We start from the raw sequence: 8,867 nt of genomic DNA on the forward strand, positions 1-8,867 counted from the left end.
TTGATTATTTTAGTATTGCTGGGGATTTTAATATTCATATAAATAATCCAGAAATCAATGCTGTAAAAGAACTGATGAATGTTTTTAACACTTTTGATCTGACTCAGCATGTTCAAGGACCCACACACAATCGTGGGCACACTCTCGATCTACTTTTAACTAAGGGTTTACACATTTCATCAACTGTTGTTAAAGATCTGATCATTTCTGTATTTTCTTTGATATATTGATCACTCCAGCTATTAAAGACAGATCTGTCTCTGTCAGAAAGAGATGCATAAATGAGAACACCAGTGAGCAGTTTATAAAGGCCATATCGCTAGCACCAAGCATATCTGCAGATTCTGTTGATTCTCTCCTTGATTTGTTTAACTCTAAAATCAAGATTATCATAGATGACGTTGCTCCTGTTAAGTCAAGAAGTTGACTGGCAGGCAAAATGGATCTTGGACAAGGTCACCGAGAGTACAAATGATGAAAAGACATTGCAGAAAAGCTGAGCGTATGTGGAGAAAGACGAAACTAGTTGTCCATTATAATATCTATAAAGACAGCTTTTAATATGGAACTAAACACTGCTAGACAGACTTTTTTTTCAAGCCTTATAAACAGCAACTTAAATAATGCTCGTACACTCTTTGCAACGATAGAGAGACTCACAAACCCCCCAGTTGGATTCCAAGTGAGCTCCTCTCTGAAATCAAATGTAATGAGTTTGCTCATTTATTTACTGATAAGATCAATAATATCAAAAAGGCAATCAGCTCATCCAATCAGTCAAGCTGTGTCAAAGTCAAACTAGCTCAACTACAACTTAAGGAATCAGACTTTATGTCTGATTTCATGGCAATCAATGGTAAAATCTTAGAAGAGATCGTGCAAATTATGAAAACATCAACCTGCAGTCTTGACACGCTCCCCACATCATTCTTCAAAACGGTGTTTATCTGTTTAGAAATGGATCTTCTGAAAGTGGTAAATGCTTCACTTCTTTCAGGGATTTTTCCAAACTCACTTAAAACTGCAGTTGTTAAACCCCTCTTGAAGAAGAGCAACCTGGATAACACGCTATTGAGCAATTACAGGCCTATCTCAAATCTCCCTTACATTGGCAAAATCATTGAAAAAGTTGTTTTTAACCAGGTTAAAAAGTTCTTAAACGTCAGGGGGTGTTTAGAAAATTTTCAATCTGGTTTCAGAGCACATCACAGTACAGAGAGCGCTCTTATAAAGATAATCAATGATATACGCCTAAATACAGATTCAGGTAAAATAACAGTGCTGGTATTGTTGGATCTCAGTGCTGGATTTGACACTGTCGATCACAGCATACTTCTGGATAGGCTGGAAAACTGGGTTGGGCTGTCTGGCACGGTCCTCCAATGGTTCAGATCTTACCTTGAAGGTAGAGGTTATCATGTCAGTATAGGTGACCATAGGTCGAGGTGGACACCCATGACGTGTGGAGTCCCACAAGGCTCGATTCTGGCACCTCTCCTGTTTAACCTTTACATGCTCCCTCTAAGCCAAATAATGAGAAAGAACCAAATCTCCTACCACAGCTATGCTGATGACACTCAGATCTACCTAGCCTTACTGCCTAATGACTACAGCCCCATTGACACCCTCTGCCAGTGCATTGATGAAATTAACAGTTGGATGTGCTAAAACTTTCTTCAGTTAAACAAAGAGAAAACTGAAGTCATTGCGTTTGGGAACAGAGATGAGGTTCTCAAGGTAAATGTGTACCAAATGACAAAAAATAAGGTCAAGAATCTTGGTGTGACTCTGGAGACAGATCTGAGTTTCAATAGTCATGTCAAAGCAGTTAGTAAATCAGCATACTATCATCTCAAAAACATTGCAAGAATCAGATGCTTTGTTTCTAGTGAAGATTTAGAAAAAAAAAAAAAAAAAACTTGTTCATGCTTTTATCAGCAGCAGGGTGGATTACTGTAATGGACTCCTCACTGGTCTTCCTAAAAAGACAGTCAGAGAGTTGCAGCTCATCCAGAATGCTGCAGCCAGAATTCTGACCAGAACCAGAAAATCAGAGCACATCACACCTGTCCTCAGGTCTTTACACTGGCTGCCAGTTAAATTTAGACTAGATTTTAAAGTATTGTTACTGGTCTATAAATCACTAAATGGCCTAGGACCTAAATACATTACAGATATGCTCACTAAATACAAACCCAACAGATCACTCAGATCTTTAGGATCATATAAACTAGAAGTTCCAAGAGTTCAGTCAAAGCAGGGTTAATCAGCCTTCAGCCACTATGCCCCCCGCTGTTGGAATCAACTTCCAGAAATGATCAGATGTGCGCCAACATTAGGCACATTCAAATTGAGACTGAAAACACATCTGTTGAGCTGTGCCTTTACTGAATTAGCACTGTGCTGCATCCGACAGATTGCACTATTATGTTTTCCTCTTCTTCTTCATTCTTTTATCATATTTTACCTGTTTTTTTGTGTTTTTTTTACTCATTTTTATCATTTGTTTTTATTTTTATTTTACTTGTTTTTTTTATTCTTGTTTATGTAAAGCACTTTGAATTGCCACTGTGTATGAAATGTGCTATATAAATAAACGTGCCTTGCCTTGCTTATTACAAAACATATTATTTTTTAGCCTACACTGTTAGACATTTCTGTAAATTACACAGTTAATTACTGTATTTCACCCAGTGTAATACTGCAAATTCCTTTTACGGTAAATAACTGTATTTACCGTTGCATTATGGGAATTTAGTGTGACGTCGAACAACATATACAGCGATGTACTGTATTTGTAAAAATTCGTGTATTATACTGTATTTTCCACAACTGCTTCAACGCCACCTTGCGGCGATTCGACTATGCACCACATTTTGCCTGAGGACCCTGGAGCAATTCTGGAGGACAATTTATTAGTGTGCCTGAAGAACATACTGGATTTAACAAACTTTACTCTGGTAAGCTGAGGCAGTGTTTCATTTTACAGAATGTTTTGTGGACGAGAATAGAACAAAGTAAAGTATAAAGTTGGCTATTATTATTTTCTCTGGCTTGGCGTTATTTCGCCCATTTGAGAAATATATCATCTATTAAGATGTTACCTTTATTTAATTTATTACATTAACACTACTATTACTTTAAATAAGACTGTTTATGACTATTAGCCATTGTTCTCGTCATATCTTTTTATTTATTTACATAGGAACCGGTGTTGCAGCGGGTTTTGGTTTAGGAGGGAACCAGAGGTATGCAGACAGTTTTGGAGGACACTTATCACGAGACAACGGTCCGGCAGAGAGTGTTTTCCCCCAGAAGAATATGAATGAAAGACCATCAAATAATCCAGGTAAAAGCGCGTCTGTCTGTGCTGACAACACTCGACATTGATTTGAGCACCTCTATTAGCATATGTTTGCTCGGCAACATTGGCTGAAGCGATCTTAAAATGGTAATGTTAACTGTTAGCTAAACTGAGCTAAGTTTATACTGAATTGGACTCAAACTCATTTTAACGTGCAACGTTTAACTTATATTGATTTATACTTTATATATATTAGATGTTGTGAACTTATTTTTCTCTGGTTTAGAGTAACTTATATCGTTAGCTTGAGAAAATAACATCGCGACGTAACCTATAAGAACGTTAACGTAAATCTACAATATGCATAGAGGTAAAGTTGGTTTTATATTCGCACATTCGTTCATTTAGAAGACTCTTACGTTATACTGTTTACCATGTTACTTTGAATATTCGATCAGAATTAGCATGCCAGTATGACTTGAAATCAACATTAACACTGTTTATTTGACCGTGAGCATGTTGTACTTTGATAGTCGTTAGCTGCTAAAATGATTTCACTATTTAGAGTTTGCAAATAATACTTTTATGAAATTAAATTATTAAGGGGGAAGTCTGAATCTGCTAATATAAAACCAACTTTACCTCTATGCATTATGCTAATAACCACCTTTTTGCTATTTATTGTTTGCTAATTATTTTTTTATCACAACTCTTGACATTTGGTTTAACATAATTGTTACCATTATATTTTTTTCTGTTTAGATATGGCACTGGCACAGCAGCAGGTTTTGTCTGAAGAAACAAACAGCATTTCGGAGGAACATCTTGATCAGCACAGCCTTATGCTTAAAAAATAAGCAAGACCAGTAAGCAACCAAGGTAAACAAATAAAAAAAAAGTTGTGTGGAGGTTGTGGATTGTAGCATGGTATTCTTATCTGTATTTTTGGCTTTTTTATGGTCTCAATATAGAATACTGGGAGCCTGCCTGTGCAAACTGGACCTCATACAACAGTAAGTACTGTACATCTATTTGTTTCTCAATATAGTAACATTACTTTTAATACAAAATGTGTCACATGTTTAGTTGCTAGCTAAATAAAAAATCTTTTTCCCTTTTTTATTAAACCATTTAGTAGGGTTTTTTTTCATCTTTGTTTATAATATTTTTGAGCAGATTGAGGTCTGTCATGGGTCAGACATTTTAAAATACAATAATTAGTATTGGGATACATGCATTTGTCTATGTATTAAATGTCTTTTTCCCCATTTCATGTTGCCTAAATATTTTGTAATATTAAATAATAAATATTATTATATTAAATAAAATAATAAAAATTTTTGTATAAATAATTCCAGAGGATGAAACAAAATGCACATCAACAACCAGAGTGATCCAGAAGAAGGCAGGAGAAGTAGTGAATGACAACCATGAACAACAGTGTTATCCTTCTTTCACCAGCTAACTGAGAACTTGGATTAGGTGAGACACTCTCAATAGTTGTATCAGTATTCAGTCTGTTTTAGTTTATTAGGAATACATAAAACAAATAGTCTAATCTGTCCTGCTGTGAATCAACCCATCACAAATGCTACAATGTTTTTGTAAAACCTTGTTAGGGGAAAAAATAAACAGGACATTCTGGTTAGTTCTCTTTTAAACATGGTAGTGAGCAGGTTATGAGCAGGAGCCAGTTGCTCAGTACCAGCTGAAAACTAGCCCAACCTAGCTGCCATGCTTCAAAATAATTAACCAGTATATGATTTATTTTTTTTTATACAAGCTTCTTCTATGCTTATGTTAGTCTGTTTGTCCTTATCCAGAGTTCTTCATAATCCTGGACTGGGCCAAATCCTGACCAGATGCTGTGGTGGTCATGGAGGAGTGAATCCTAAAAGACACACGTGATCAATGAGTTTCCGCATTGATCCAATGGGCCAGCCTGACCACCCGCTGGTGAACTTTCAAGCCTCTGGTGCCTAGACTGCGGCCTTGCACAAGTTTGGCTAGAGGAGAACTGGTCGTGCCCAACTGAGCCTGGTATCTCTCAAGGGCTTTTATTCTACACTTTCGTCAGTTGGTGAAGTTTCTTCCATGCCACTGTCGCCACTGGATCGCTTGGCTACGATTGGTGGATCGGTGGATTTGCTCTTCAGTGTTTGGACTTTCAGCAGTGACATTTACTGCTTCAATTCTGAAAACTGGACTGAAGCAGCTTCAATTTACAAGAACTTCTATGTTAAGCTGCTTTGACATCATTGATCTACATTGTAAAAGTGCAATAGAAATAAAGATGAACTGCATTTGAATATGTGAATTCAGACCTTGTTGAGCATTTGACACCAGAATTAGTAATATTTTAAAGTTGTGTTGTTTCTGAGTCGGCTAATAGTTACAAATATTTATTTTTCCAACAATATGCAATTCAGAAGTTTAAATTTTTATTGTACATGTATGTTCTAGTGCTTTGTGTGATTTATTTATTTTTAATGTGTTGATTTTATTGCTTAATGTAATTGTCACACATTTTCCTTAAATGCTTTAAGCATTATTAATGTTTTAAAGAATGGAATATTTTGTAATTGTGTCTGGTTTAATGTCAGTAGTACTTAGTACAATTGTTTTTTTTTTTTCTCAACAATATGCAGGTCAGACACTTAAATTAGATTTGTACATGTATGTTAATGTGCTTTTTCATTTTCAATGTTTTTTTTCTTAAAATAAAATATTTTGAATGATTGAAATGTAATGTTTTTACACATTTTTAAGCTTGTTTTAAGCATCTCCAATGTTTTAAATAAAGAGTGTTTATTTTGTTAATATTTTGTAATTGTGTCTTTTTTAGGTCTATAGTATTAAAATAATATTAATAAAATAATATTATAAAATATTTAGGACAAAATTAAAAGGTTTACAGTAGCTAACTGTTAACTTAGGTTTTTACAGTAGTTAACCATTTTCAGACACTACAGTAACATGCTGTAAACGGATTTACAGTTGTATACTGTAAATCTAAAATACAGTAACTTACTGGCAACAGTGTTGCCAGTAAGTTACTGTAAAAACCCTTTGAAATGTCTAACAGTGTACATAAATATAAAAAACATACTTTCATGCCTTCTTCATCTCAAATGGCTTTTTTAGTTTATTCATAACAATTTGCTTTTGTGTAATGTTATTATTATTAGCAATATTATTTATTATATGCATATTTATATTTGTTTTATTAAAAACAAGCTTAGATATGCCCACCAGTCAGGTTTTAGACCATATAGGGCAGCATGTGTATTTGGATAAAACTCAGTTTTTTGACCACACTGTGGTATTACTGTTCATTCATTTGTTTGCTGGAAATATTAGCGCTTAAAAAAATGAAATTATTCATTTATAGGGTATGGATATCTTTGTATACAAGAAGTTTCCCTATCCACAAGTGTAAATGTGAAAGTAAATAATGAGGAGGCTCATCTCTCACTTTCACACTGCAGATGCTCTGTTTAAAAGTTTTCTTGCTAGGGAAACAGTCTTTTTTCCACTTCAAAGTCCGTCATGTAAAAAGAAAATGTGCTATGGCGCAACTGACTCAGAGATTGGGTCACATTTACCTACTCATGCAAGTGGGTTACATACTGTCTGGTGGGTTTATGGTAGGTTTAATATGGGACAAAACTAAATCGTACACTAGCAGTGTTTCCATAAGATAAAAAAAATTTTAAACTGAAAATATGACTAGAAATGAGTCTGTTTCCCCAAAATTTCCATATATCGCAGTTTTTTTTTTTTTTTTTTTACACTTGCATAAGCTGACTTTCTTCCAGTTTTAAAAATGAATATTAGCTTGCAAGGAAACAGTTGCATGCCACATGTTTTAGAGCTGAATGATTTGTAAAGAACCATTTCCCCACTGACCCTATGTTGTGAAAATCACCAAATGACATTTTTAAATTGGATTCAAATGTTCACAGACTTCGCTCTACCCACAAAAGATTTTAAACAGGCATATTATGTTGAACTCTAATGATATGCAAAATGAAATAATGATTAAACATGGCTGCGGTTAAAATGACAGAATACAGTAGAGCGTGACTGCTGCTTCAGAGCCAGTGTTTCTCATTCTACCTTCCCACAGACACTCTTATCCTACTCAATCTATCATATCCTTTGTGAAACAAGGCTGTGAAAGATAGTGCTTTGGATATAGAGAAATAAGGAGAGAATGGCCCCACTGTCAGAGCACCTGTCACTCCAATGATATCTCTTGCCAGCTGGCGTTGAAACGGCCCGTTGAGTCTGTATGCCTAGAAGCCGGGCTGATACGGCTTGCATCTGGAAATTAACTGCACTCAACACAACGGAAACATCAGAACTTTCTTTTTAGCATGAGGCTTTTTCATTATGTACTTTTTGGTGTGCTTTAGGATAAGTTCATAGGCTCGTGGGTAATAACTTTTGTTAATGTTCATCCATTTTGAAGTTCATTTAAAATGTATGTTGTTCTCATCCTGATGCGAGTTTGGTGAAATAATTGAAATTCATCCGTCTAATATTGTGTGGCTTGACCTGTCAAATTCATTTATTAGTCTTCTCAGATTTCTAGTGCTTTGCGATTTGCTATATTCAGTTACACAGTTTACGTTATGAAATTATCATTCAGGGCAGTGATGACATTGTTAAATCAAAACCCGATCACCATGTTCAGTTCCCACCAAAGGAGCATAAGAAGGAAGCATTTGGCTCTCACCCTGAAAGTGCCGTTCACCAGCTGGTTTGGGATATTGCATGAAAGGTTGCCAGATCTTCAACCACTCTGAATTTATTATGAAGAGGAGGGTGGGAAAGTTGTGCCAATATGTTCTATTGTCAAATGGAAATTTAGTGAAGATTAGAAAATTAAAATAATTTAATTACGTATTAATTTATATTTAATAAAATTTCTTATTTATTGGTGATGGAGCTGCTTTTCAGTGGTTTGTTCAACAGTGGCATTCATATTTAAATGAAATGAATAAGTTTTTATCTAAGTAGAACAACACAATAGTGTATAAAATATATATATATATATATATATATATATATATATATATATATATATATATATATATATATATATATATATATATATATATATATATATATATATATAATTTAAAATGCTGGGTTCCAAAGAAAATAAAACTGTCAATATTTGACAGTACTTAAATTTAAAGTTGAAGTTTAAAGAAATCATACTCAAAATAAAAGCCACCAATCAAAAAAAAAAAAAAAAAAAAACATAAATAAATAAATAAATAAATAAATAAATAAATTAATTAATTAATTAATTAATTAATTAATTAATTAATTAATTAATTAAAAATGCTTTCCATTCACAATTATATTTGAAGAGTTCAGATGAAAAAGCTGCTAAACGCCATTTCAGCCAAAAATTAGATGGTGACATTGAGTGAATGTTTTAGGCACATAGTACGTTCATTCATATTCTTTTCAGCTTAATCCATATTTTAATTTGGGGTCGCCACAGCGGAATGAACCGCCAACTTATCCAGCCTATGATTTACGCAGT

The 8,867-nt window shown here is 34.2% G+C and overlaps 1 long non-coding RNA gene across 1 annotated transcript; it reads left to right on the plus strand.

Annotated features, from left to right (window-relative positions):
* Positions 1–1,766: 1,766 nt before the first annotated feature.
* Positions 1,767–6,124, plus strand: LOC110438981 (uncharacterized). The gene is made up of 6 exons (XR_015507384.1): positions 1,767–2,960; positions 3,206–3,349; positions 4,067–4,183; positions 4,276–4,317; positions 4,663–4,786; positions 5,128–6,124. It is a non-coding gene; the product is annotated as an uncharacterized LOC110438981 (long non-coding RNA).
* Positions 6,125–8,867: the final 2,743 nt, after the last annotated feature.

This window comes from Danio rerio, chromosome 14 (assembly GCF_052040795.2).
Source record: "Danio rerio strain M-AB ecotype USA chromosome 14, GRCz13ab, whole genome shotgun sequence".
NCBI classification, from domain to species: Eukaryota; Metazoa; Chordata; class Actinopteri; order Cypriniformes; family Danionidae; genus Danio; species Danio rerio.